Source organism: Ictalurus furcatus, chromosome 4 (genome assembly GCF_023375685.1).
Source record: "Ictalurus furcatus strain D&B chromosome 4, Billie_1.0, whole genome shotgun sequence".
In the NCBI taxonomy this organism is placed as follows: domain Eukaryota; kingdom Metazoa; phylum Chordata; class Actinopteri; order Siluriformes; family Ictaluridae; genus Ictalurus; species Ictalurus furcatus.
The window spans coordinates 211,448-225,080 of NC_071258.1; positions in this window are offsets into that span (position 1 = coordinate 211,448).

Consider the following 13,633-nt stretch of genomic DNA (forward strand, 5'->3'; position numbering starts at 1 on the left):
ATTTCAGTGTAACTGAGTTGCTATGAAACCTGGTCCCAGAAATAAATCCCCACTAGCGCACAGATGCACATCACACCCTCGTCAACTAATGCCTAAATTCAGACAAGAACATTTCAGGTAAGACCAGGTATTTGAAACGACACAGCGCTTTGGACTGGGTGACTCACTCTTCCTCAGCTAATACCAGGTCATTTTTTTTCAAACCAGTAACTTTCACACATCTGGAAGAAAGGTGTAGTGATACTTCATACTGTAAATATATAAATAACATCGCTATTTATAGCTTAAACAAGGAGCCCACACTGCGAAAATTATTCCTTACCAAGTGACAATATCTTCAGTATGGGGCAAACGTTTCTAATATTTCTTATTCTGAGATTATTATAAATTAAATATAAGATTGTTCAGCTTGTTTGAGATGTTTTTACTTATTCCAAGCTTTATATGTTTAATTCTTTTAGTAGATAATGTTGCTTCTTCCTTGAAATAAATACATATATTTAGCTAAATTATTTGCCAGTAGAATAAGACTATTTCAAACTTGAGAAAAAATGCCTAGAAATAGGTTTATTAATCTTATATTTTGTGTATTGTTATCTTACAATAGAAGATATATAAATATAACTATATTTAAGATATTTTCACTTTATACTTTGCAGTATAAAGTACATAAACAGGTCAGTTACTATTTGCTTCTATTTGGAATAAACTGATGGGCGTGGCGTTACTGTGAGAGAACCTGGGTGTGGTTAGAGTTACTGTGAGAGAACCTTGGCATGTTCTAACGTACCATGAGAGAACCTGGGCAGAGTTACTGTGAGAGAACCTGGGCGTGGTCAGGGTTACTATAAGAGAATCTGGGCGTGGTCAGGGTTACTATAAGAGAATCTGGGCGTGGTCAGGGTTACTATAAGAGAATCTGGGCGGGGTCAGAGTTACTGTAAGAGAACCTGTGCATGGTTGGAGTTTCTGCAGGAGTATTTAGGCAGAGTCTGTGGGTGTGGGTGGGTGTGGTCTGGGTGTCAGTGTAGGATCCTACTTACCTCGAAGGCAACATCTAGGGTGAGAAGACTCGGTAACAGGACACAAATAGAACACTACTGCAAGAACACGTAAACATATTTCCCTAGGTTCCTTCTCTCACTGACTGTAGATACCCTCCATCAAACCATCTAATGCTGACGGAAGCCCAGTCCAATGCAGGAAATTAACATCCTAATATAAAGCTGGAGAACCAAAGTTATTGAGGGGAGCAGAGTTTGATGTACACTCCAACTGCAACTCAAGCTGATGCTAATGCAGGAAAGCATCCGGGTCGTGTCTGATATAATGCAGTGTGCTGAGATCCTGAAGGCAGCTTGCTTCTGTCCATTATTGTTTTATGTATCCCATAATCCTGTGCATCAGCTCTGGTGCAGCAGCCAGTCTGGAGAACAATAGCGTTGAAATCCAGCAGCACAGCAGGCGAGAGGAAGCTGTTTGAGTTTAGATGTGATTCTGGATTATAAATCTGTGATGCAGTCACAAAATATTCACTCCATAATCCCTCAATGGTTATATAATTGCTTTAATGCTTTTATCCTAACACTATGTTCACACTAGACGGTGACGTGTAGCTTGTAGTTTGTCTCGTGTGGGCGTGTAGTGATGGTTACTGTTGTTGCTTGTGGGCGTGGCCACCTGCCCGCAGTGCCAAAACTGTAACTGGTTTGCTGAGCATGGTGTTACTGTGCTTGATCGTCCAGCCGACTCGCCTGACCCGAACTCCATAGAGAATCTACGAGAGACACCAGACCCGACAATACAGACGAGCTGAAGGCCGCTATCAAAGCAACCTGGGCTTCCGGAACACCTCAGCAGTGCCACAGGCTGATCGCCTCCATGCCACGCCGCACTGATGCAGTCATTCCTGCACAAGGATTAAAACCCTGAGCGAGTATCAGCGCATGAATTACCATACTTTTCACAAGGTCGATATTTCTGTATTATAAATTCTTTATTCTGATATTTTGAGATACTGGATTTATTATTTCCATGAGCTGCAAGCTTTAATCAAGATTAATAACAGAACAAGCTCGAAATATTTCCCTTCATGTGTAATCAATCTAGAATGAAGTTCCACTTTTTGAATGAAATTACGGAAAAAATGTGATGCATTTGAGATGCACCTGTAGCTTTCAGAGATACCGTAGCTTTTAAAGCTAACTAGCTAACACAAATTAAATATTGCACTACTAATTGTGAAAATGATTTATGTTGTGTGATTTATGTTACACTCGTACTAGCTTCATTCTCAGATCTGCTACGTCTTTCCAAGATACCTTTTTTCCTGGTGACGTCTCTATACACATTTAATGAGAGGTTTTATATGACAGGATAAGATCAAACTACAATTACAGATTTTTCTTCGATTCGTGTGTAAAAGAGTGAATGGAAACTAATCGCAGGTAATAAATCTGCTTTAGAATATCACTGAAATCATGACTGTACAGATGTATGTAGAGAGTTTCCTGTCGTTTACGAGTGAAAACATCAGGTAATGTAGATTTCCAAGGTCTGAGAACGTTACTCAGATATCTGTGACTCGTTCCTGCCTTTAAAGTTCGTTCCATCAACCTACAAAAACTCCTGCACTTCTGAAGCAGCATCGGTGCGGCTTATTCTGTATAATTTCCATGTGTGTGTGTGTGTGTGTGTGTCAGACCTATAGACATGCACATTAGTGCTGGAATACTCTCACACATACATTAATTCTGTTCATTCTGAAGAGGTTCTTTCTTCTCCTTTTTTATTAGCGTTTCCTTTGTTGGCCCTGGCTCTCATGCCTGCACACAGCCGCTAATGTGGTGACCTTTAATTATTCATGCATTACCTGTCGGTGTCTGTGCTTCTGATTTATGCTAATGGATTATGTAACCCACAAAGAGAGCGACGTGGCTCAGAGGGGCCGAGGATACAGCATCAGCAATTAGGACACACACTCCCTTGACTTTAGAGATGGAATAGTGCTCCACGGCTAGCCACTTAGCGGAAGGGTGTGAAACAGCTGTCATATCAGCCGGACTAATGCACTCTGAGAGCTGATTAACAATGGAGGAAATGTACAGCTGAGCAGAATGTAAAATCACATGGGTTCTCTCCTCAGCACTGCTCAGTCACACCACCGGAGACATTCGAGAACTCTGATGTAGTCATATACCTGAGATATTAAATATAATAAAAGGTGTATGGGTGCATTAGTGACTAAAAGTGCACTGTGTCCTGGGTCTAATGGAATCTGTTCTGTTTTCACTGAAACTTCATTATTTCTCAATTAATTTGAAATAGCTGTCAATGATTATAGCCGAACTATTAATATCTGTGTAATAGTTCTGCTGTATATCGTAATTAAAATCTCAGCTGGAACATCCGATCTATTACAAGACGAGAAGTTACGCTGAAGACCCCCTACTTTAACTCTGTAAATCAGTATAATGAATCTGCGCAGACAGCTGCAGCGACAAAATATGTTCATTTCATCAAGCTGTTGAGTTCATGACAGTGTCTGGTGCACATGTGGTGTCGTGCAGGAGGAGCTTTGCTAAAATTAGAAGATTGCAACAGAACTTTAAGATACAGACTGGCTTCCCAGCTGACAAAAAAAGGTCCCCAGGACGCCCCCTAAATGGCCTCTACAAGCGTCCCCCAAACGCCCGTGTGTAGGGTCACCAGACGTCCAGCAGCCATTCGGGACGCTTTGGGGACTTTCTCTGAAAGGAACACGTTCAGTAGTGTTATGATTCGAGATCCTCTGACGTCCTCGGAACGTCCGCCAGCGGACCGGACCAAATGTGGACCTCAGTGAACGTTCGGAACGTCCGGAGGACGTCCCCTGTTTGCTGGGTCAGGAGTTTTTATAGCATCAGAACATATCAGTTCAACGTCACCTTATTTATTAGCCATTCAGTAAGAGTCACTGGGAAAATGTGACACTCAGAGACGGTAACCCGAGCTCAGGATCAGAGCGGGAACGCTGGAGCCGTGAGGAGAGAACGCTAAATACTGCAGATTCATGAAGCAATCAACAATCTTTCATTGAGCAAGGAATAAAACATGACGGGGCATGCTGTTCCTGGAAAATAATCACTAACAGGGTGGTGTGATGGAGCGGCGATCCTGTTCCCACCCAGAAGCTGATTATTTCCCTTCAACAGCACGTCACGTGTTTTATTCCTCTTATGCCACAGCAATTTCCCAACAATTACAATTTTTATGTATTAAACAATGACACATCATATTTTTTATCCATTTATAGTTACATTTAATGTCTGTAATCATCAATATAATATGGGCAACATATCTTCTGTAAGGAGTTTATTTGACATGTATGCAGAGGTAAAGCTGTACATAAAGATGTACATGTACAGCGTCTTCAGAACAGAGTTTATGGTTTCTCCTGGGGAACCTGGAGATCAGGATTCTTAAGAAGTGCCTTAACAGCAACAACAACAACAACACTGTGACTGGGGGTCATATTTCAGTCAGACTCCATAATGACTGATGATAATTCAGAAGTGTAGCTCAGATCAGATACAGATGTAGTTTAATGGAGATTTGAAGGCATTAAGCTTGTTATATCCAGTAGAACTCATTTAAATGTTCTCAGCTTATGAAGCATCCTGGATTAGCATATGGAGAAGCACATAACTGATTTTTAAATATGAATCTTTTTCTGGTCTGTAATATTTTCCTCTTATTACTCTGAGGTCAAAATGGCATAAACATCATCTAAAGTTTTGTGTTAGAAGAACTGTTTCAGTTCAAACAGGATGTAAGCAGGACCTGACCTGGCCCGGTGTGGAGAAATGTTGCAGCACATATGGCTAATGCTGAAGGTGGTCATCACCTGACCCTTGCAGTGTTAGTCGTCTTATTGACGTGACCTTTCTGCCGTGTGTGCTGCTACTTTTATCCGCCCAGGTTAAATAATTCTGCAGGTCTATTATTTCGCACTTGATGGGTTCACTAATGCACTGACATGATGATCACAACGCCTCGCTCTTTCCTTTCCAGCGTACACAGATATGGAATGTAATTTGGAGCGATCGGAGCGGCCATTACAGCGCGTTTCCTCCTCAGGGTTCAAGTCTGATCAGGAGAAAACTAAATGAATTGACGAGAGCGTATTGATGTAAACAACTTAATTTGTCTTTGTCCTTTAATATTTATTTGTGAATATGCTTCTGTAATGAGAAATCCCAGCAGGAAAGTGCACTTTCATTTTTTATGTGAATTATTCAGGAGTATAGCTGCGTTTTTTAAAAGATTTTTCCAACAAGTAAGCAACTTCAGCACATCTTTACTCTGCGCTCAATTTGGACCTTTCTGCTAAAAGCGTTTGGTAAATCTCTTCAAGATTCAAGACACCCGGGGGACAATTTAGCATCGGCACTCCAGGAGAAGACGTGAAACTCTGACCAGATGTAACCCGAGCTCAGGATGGAAGCAGGAACTCGCTATATCACGTCCTGGTGAAAACACTGACGTGGGGATTTTTCCATTTTTCACCATTCTCAGCTGAATATTGAACCTTGAATAGATAGATAGAAGATGTTTGCAGTCGTGTACTTCACACTGGAGATGTGGAAATCAAACTGGAAAAAAGGTCTTTGAGATAATTAAGTGTTCTTAGCTCCATAATCAGGTTCCAGAAGAAGGTTCCTCCAGAGGGAAAACCGAAGCTCTTTAAGGCAGGGGTTCTCCAAGGCCATGTAGTCAGGGAGCACTTTAATCATGAAATAAATTCCACTGAACCCCTCAGTATAGATTTATTACATGAACATTATCTAAATGTGTTGATTTATTCGAGCCGGAGAGATTTTTTATTTCTGACTTGACTTTTTTTTTTAAATTTATGATTAAACTTTATTTATTTAAAGTGTTTATTTGTTTATTTCAAGTGATAGTGGATAATAATTCTAAGAGCTTAATAATAAATATGATAATATTGATTTCCCCAGACCTCACTTGCTTTAAGAGTTGGTAAGAGTGCAGTATAAAAATACTTTTGATTCACATGCTTTTACCATTAGTGAGGAGCGTTTGACTCTTTTCATTTCTGACCTTATTGATTCTTCCTGCTTCTCAAATCCAGCAGGTAAGTGGAGGTAATTTGTTCAAAATTGGTCATTTTGTTCCCGATTGGCTCTGCATCCAGATGTGCCGCGTGTTGAGTTTATAGTGCACCTCCATCCTCTTCTCTCGTTTAGACTTATATAACAGTGCAGTTCTGGGCGGAGATGCTTATTTTTTCATTGCAGTGTCGGGGTTAAAACACCTTCCAGGTGGAAGAGCTGGACTGTTCTCTGTCCTCTGCAGCGTGATGAAACGCAGAGTGAATGCAGATGTTGTTCTCACTCTGATGTCGGAGCCAGAACCTTGTCGTGCGGCCGTATACAGATTGATTGCTCTTCCTCTGAAGCAGAGATGCGAAGCGTCCTCTCGGGGATGTGTTGTGACCTCAGGACCTCCTGAGCAGTCTCATTAAAGCAAAAGTGAGTAATGAATCCTCAGCAGTATCCCTGTACACACACCCATCCTCTTTTACTCCATTTACAGTCCACTACAAATTGGACGGATTACAGGCTGGTCACGGCAGCGCCGTGCCTCAGATCAGACCTCGTCCTCCAGCTGGCTTCATGTTAATGACACTGGTGAAGAGGAAATCTTTACAGCATGTGCTGAGATTAGCAGACTGTATTGATTGGATTAAAGGAGCTCTTTTCAGCATGAAGTGGATCTCCTTTAGGCAGAATGTCCAGCTCGTCCAGGAGCTTCTACAGATTTCTGTCGTCTCCAACCATCACCACAATGTCACCATAAAAAGAGGGAGAAGATACGGTATATGATTAGTTATTAATCTGTGTTTTATTTACACATTAAATCATGCAGCAAAGAGTGTTCTATACAAGTACTAAACATTGTGTGTGTGTGTGTGTGTGTGTGTGTGTGTGTGTGTGTGTTAAAGTAAAATACTGTGTGATGGGGGGTGTGATGAAGTGAGTTACTGTTACCCCACTGAAGATGATTATTTTCCTCTAACAGCACATCCCCAAGTGTTTTATTCCTCTTACACCACAACAACTCACCCACATTACTATTTTTTCACTTTTAAAGAACACATCATACTTTTTATCCATTTATGGTTACACTGAATGTTGTGGAATGTTTGCAAAGTTCCTGTTGTCACTTACGTTATAGCAGCTATAAACACTTCCCTCACCATCCCTCTCTCTCTATTCTCTCTCTCTATTCTCTCTCTCTATTCTCTCTCTCTCTATTCTCTCTCTCTATTCTCTCTCTCTCTATTCTCTCTCTCTATTCTCTCTCTCTATTCTCTCTCTCTATTCTCTCTCTCTATTCTCTCTATCTTCAAGTTAATAAAATAAAAACGTGTTTGTGGTGTTAGAGAGAAACAGTAAAGAAGTGTAAACTCCTCTGTGATGAAGATGTGGGAAACGTTACAGCTTTACCTTTGACTGTTACACAGCGCTGACACTGGAGACTCCTTCCTTACATGTTACATAAACGTCTTCTTACTATATCAGTGACTACACACAGCTTTAATCCGTTATGTGGAGCATGCGCTGTACACGTGCCTGTGAATGAACCGTTACTATAGCAACAATAACGTATGATAATGATTTCTAAATGATAGGAAATCAAATATTTTAGCTAAAGTTTAATCAGAATGTGTTTGTGGAATAAACGTGTGTGGAGTAGATTAAGATTCTCAATTTTACGCTCTGCTAATATCAAATCTTTAGTTTACATTGTAATGGATTTTCAAATGAAAACCTTTAGCTAAGACGAAGTGATGATTGACAGCGATGATGGTGAATAATGAGGTTAGTGTGTGCTGTACACAGAGACTGTAGAGATTGAAGGGCAGTTTGATTTATTACGATCTCAGATCAGTGGAAACACAAGCCTGCTACAATTACATATCAATATCCGTGAAACAGAAAGAATCCATACAGCATGTCGAAGTCTGAGTGTCGGCTAAATGACCTCCTCCCCGAGCGATGACCATTACAGCAGCGTCTCTCTCAGTCTCCTGCTGAGCTGCTCACTGAGGGGTAATAATCTGCCCCCCGTATCACTCAGGAGGAAGATAGGGTGAATATTTTAGCAGAGTAAATGAGCATGTCTGAACATGGCCCACTGAGCAAAAGACCTGTGGTGTTAAACGGCACTGAGGACAAATCACTGAGAAACTCATCATCTGAATCTGAAAACTCATCTCATCATCTGAATCTGACTGTCTGAATCTGACTGTCTGAATCTCACCGTCTGAATCTCACCGTCTGAATCTCACCGTCTGAATCTCACTGTGTGAATCTCTCTGTCTGAATCTCACCGTCTGAATCTCACCGTCTGAATCTCACCGTCTGAATTTCACCATCTGAATCTCACTGTGTGAATCTCTCTGTCTGAATCTCACCGTCTGAATCTCACCGTCTGAATCTCACCGTCTGAATTTCACCATCTGAATCTCACTGTGTGAATCTCTCTGTCTGAATCTCACCGTCTGAATCTCACCGTGTGAATCTCAGCGTCTGAATCTCACTGTGTGAATCTCAAAGTCTGAATCTCACTGTCTGAATCACAGCGTCTGAATCTCACCGTCTGAATCTCACTGTGTGAATCTCACTGTCTGAATCTTACCGTCTGAATCTCACCGTCTGAATCTCACCGTGTGAATCTCACCGTCTGAATCTCACCATCTGAATCTCACCGTCTGAATCTCACCGTCTGAATCTCACCGTCTGAATCTCAGCATCTGAATCTCAGTGTCTAAAAATTCAGCATCTGAATCTCAGTGTCTGAATGTCAGCGTCTGAATCTCACCGTCTGAATCTCAGCATCTGAATCTCAGTGTCTAAAAATTCAGCATCTGAATCTCAGTGTCTGAATCTCACCGTGTGAATCTCAGCGTCTGAATCTCAGCGTCTGAATCTCACCGTGTGAATCTCAGCGTCTGAATCTCACCGTCTGAATCTCAACGTCTGAATCTCACCGTCTGAATCTCAGCGTCTGAATCTCACCGTCTGAATCTCAGCGTCTGAATCTCAGCGTCTGAATCTCACCGTGTGAATCTCAGCGTCTGAATCTCAGCGTCTGAATCTCAACGTCTGAATCTCACCGTCTGAATCTCAGCGTCTGAATCTCACCGTCTGAATCTCAGCGTCTGAATCTCAGCGTCTGAATCTCACCGTGTGAATCTCAGCGTCTGAATCTCAGCGTCTGAATCTCAACGTCTGAATCTCACCGTCTGAATCTCAGCGTCTGAATCTCAACGTCTGAATCTCACCGTCTGAATCTCAGCATCTGAATCTCAGCATCTGAATCTCACTGTGTGAATCTCAGCGTCTGAATCTCAGCGTCTGAATCCCAGCGTCTGAATCTCAACGTCTGAATCTCAGCGTCTGAATGTCAGTGTTTAAAAATTCAGCATCTGAATCTCGTCTCCTGTTTCCTTGCGTTTCCTGTATTTATTGTATATAACTACATATTAACTAGAATAAATAAATAAATGTCATGGGGCTTTTAGCTGCACTCTAACTGTGACATTTATTCTCATTTCCTGGTCGTATCTCCGGGCCTTTGTGCTATTGTAATGTCTATTCACTGTTCTTGTCTCCAGTAGTCTATTATTATTATTATTATTATTATTATTATTATTATTATTATTATTATTATTGTTGTTGTTGTTGTTGTTAGTGTATTATTTTAATTAGAAAATACACATTAGGTTAATTCATTATTCATGTTCTTTTCATATCACTTTCACTCTCAGCATCCTGAGAGTCTCTTCTGCAGTACAAATCATCTTTTATTACGTATTAATGAAGAAATAAAATACTAAAACTGTTAAACTGTCTTTGGGAATAAATGACATCCTGCATTCCAGGTCTACCATCATGTCTAATAAAACATAAAAACGGTAAAATAGAAGTGAATTTCTCCGTATTATTTATTTTTTGTTTTGAAAACTCTTTTCATCTTGGCTCGTGCCGAAATATTTGATTTGTAGTATTTTATTGTGATTCATGATAAAGTTGTTTCGTGTGGTTCCTCTGATCCTCCTTCTTCCAGTCTCCTTCATTAATCACACATCAGTATCAGAAGCTTGATGAGTAAACCTGGTCACGTCTCTGATTCCTTCATCATAAACACCGCTTTGTTTTCCACAGCACTAAAGTAAAATGTGAAATATTATTTTTATTGTGCTGATTTCGACTGTCGCAGTAAACTGTTTTATCCACGGAAATTTAATAGAAAGATAAATGTTTAATATAAATACACAGCAGCTTGTGGAGATTTAGTGGGATTAGTTCAGTGACAAGAAACTCAAATGATTTATACCTCAGTACAACAATAACTAATCTTTCAGAACAAGAAGAAAAGGACAAGTAAAAAATGTCAGATTTAAAATCTTTAAATAGGAAAATAGTTTTTAATTTGTTTAGGTATTTGGAAAAGCACGATGTTTTAGTTGAAATACAGCGCACTTATTTATTCTTCTCTCTGACTGATCTTTTTTTCTTTAGTTTACTCTTTTTTTCTGTCATCTATTTTTTCTTTTCCCTATTTCAATTTTTCCTTTGTTCTTTTCTTTCCTTCCATCACATTTTTTTCATTTCTTTCATTCTTTCTCTTTGCATCACTTTCATTTCTTGTCGGTTTTCTGTAGGAAATATAAATACAGCTCTTTTTACATTACAGCAAAATTCTGAAATCTGCTTTGTTTTAATAGTCAGTAAATGTCTTAAAGTTGAGGTCTCTCTCACTCACACACACACACACACACACACACACACACACACACACACACACACTCGAGTGCTTCTTTAATGAGGAGGTAAATATGATTTATTTTTCTTTTACACTCGGTTAAATATTGCTTTTATGTCTTTTTGTAATTAAACTGACATTTTGCACTCTAGAATCTTGGTGCCGTTACCCACAATGCACCACGCTGAAATAAACGACAGAACAGCCTGTTACTGCTGCTAACAATGCTTTTGTTTACATGTGAGTATGAAGATCCAGCATGTGATTAGAGTTCTGAGCTCATTAAACTCCTCTGCTGTGGACCGGCCGAGCCGTTTCTCTTCTCCAATGGGAAAAAAATAAAGTCATTACAGGACTAAACAGTCTCAGAGCCTCTCTTACACACACACACACACACACACACACACACACACACACACACACACACATATGCTTGTTGTTTTCTCATTACTTTGATTATTTTTTCCCATTTATTTCTCCAGCACGGAGATCACAACCTGCTGGTGGAACCGTGTCTCCTCTCGACTTGTTCTGCACTCGTTCTTGCTCTGTTTTACATTAACAGTGTGCGAGAGGCCATTAAACACAACAAAACACAGGCTTTAATTTGTGTTGCATGGTGGTGGAACATTATAGGACATGAACAAGTGACATCACAGGGTTCAAAGGTCATGAAATGAGTTCCTGTATCATTTATAGGTCCTCATTTTGGAGGAATTAAACCTGGGAAGGGTTCCGAGAAGAACAAAAATACTGCATTAACCATTTAAAACTTACAGTCGCTCCACTTACACAGGCTCAAAAGTAATTGGACAATTGACTGATAGGCAGGTTCATGGCCAGGTGTGACCGGTTTCTTGTTATTTCATGACAAATTAAGAAATAAAAGGTCCGGAGTTGATTCCAAGTGTCGAATTTGCATTCGGTAGCAGTTCATGCGAACTCTCAACATGTGGTCCAAAGCGGTGTCGATGCAGGTGAAGGAGGTCGTCTGAACGTCTGAGCCGTCTGAAAAAACAAAACAGACCTATCACAGAGAGAGAGAGAGAGAGAGAGAGAGAGAGAGAGAGAGAGAGAGAGCAGAAACTTTAGGAGAGGCCAAATCAACAATCTGGTACATTGTTAAAAAGAAGTAACGCACTGGCGAGCTCATCAACACCAAAAGGCCTGGAAGACCACAAAGGCAACTAAAGTGGACGATCGCAGAATTCTTTCCTTGTTGATGTCCCTTCAGAACATCTAGACGAGCATGGAGAAGGAAAGGAAGGACTCATGATCCAAAGCATACAACATCATCTGTCAGACATGGTGGAGGAAATGTTATGGCATGGGCATGTACGGCTGCTGATGGACCTGGTCACTGGTGTTTACTGCTGATAGAAGGAGCAAGATGAATTCTGAAGTGAATAGAGCTTTACTTTCGGCTCAGATTCAATCAAATTCTGCAAAACTTATAGGACAGCGCTTCACAGAACAGATGGATAATGGCCCAAAAGGTACCGTGAAAGCAACCCAAGAACTTCTTAAGGCAAAGAAATTAAATGTTTTATAATGTCTGATGTCCTCAACCCCATTGATCTGCTTTACACTTACTGAAGACAAAACTGAAGGCAGAAAGACCCACAAACATGCAGCGACTGAAGGCAGCTGCAGTAAAGACCTGGTTCCAGACGTCAGGCAGTCATTAACCACAAAGGATCTGCATCCAAATATTTCAAATAATACTAATATTTATGATTATGTTCATTTGTACAATTAATTCCTAAATGGTTAATGCAATATTGTTAAATAAAGCTAAAAGTCGTCATTTCAATCACATCTCGATTGCTTTGTTTCAAGTCCATCGTGGTGGTGAACAGAGGCAACATTACCAAAACTGTCACTGTCCAAATACTTATGGACCTGACTTTCTAATGGTGCTGTGTCTTTGTCACACACTCAGTTCTCGTCTCCGCCTGAGCCTGAAATGCAAAACAGCAGCAACGTCCATGTTGGAATAAAGACAATTCACCGCTCTATTAGAAGAAAAACACATGGCTAATAGCGTAATAGCTCAGTGGGGTGTCAGATTAAAAAGTAAAATAAATAATGAGCGTGCAGCAGGTCATGTCTCTGACCACTTTTTAACAAACTTCAGAGCAGAGAAGGAGATCATATCAGTCCACATGAGATTTGTCGGTGAATTCGTTCCACATTTCCATTAGAAACAGATGGAAATTGAAAATGAGCATGAGAGACGCAGCATGAGAGAACAGAGAACAGAGATCTCATCCACTTCTGAACAAAATCACTGTTGGGATTATAAGAGCTAAAAACACGACCTACAAAACCACAGCTTTCTCACAAAAATTTCACCCTTACATTGCAAATATAATAAGGTATAAAATATAGTATCTGTGCCATCTCTATTCATAATAATAATAATAATAATAATAATAATAATAATAATAATAATAATAATAATAATAATAATAATAATAATAATAAGGGAGACACAGCTGGTGGCTAACAGAGCATACGGCAACAAAACAAATATGATAACATGGAACAAAATAAATACATGCCACATCGCTCGTCCTGTGGATTAATAACGAGGGCTTCCTGCAGTGAACACCAAACAACCTGGGATTGAAACGTTGGCTATTGTTTCAGCAATTTCTTCAAGCAGTACCTTCGATAGTTACCAGACTGATTCCAACACTCAGGTTTACATTTACATTTACATTTATTCATTTACTCATCAGAGGCTTTTATCCAAAGGGACTTACAAATGAGGAAATACAAGCAAAGTGAATGA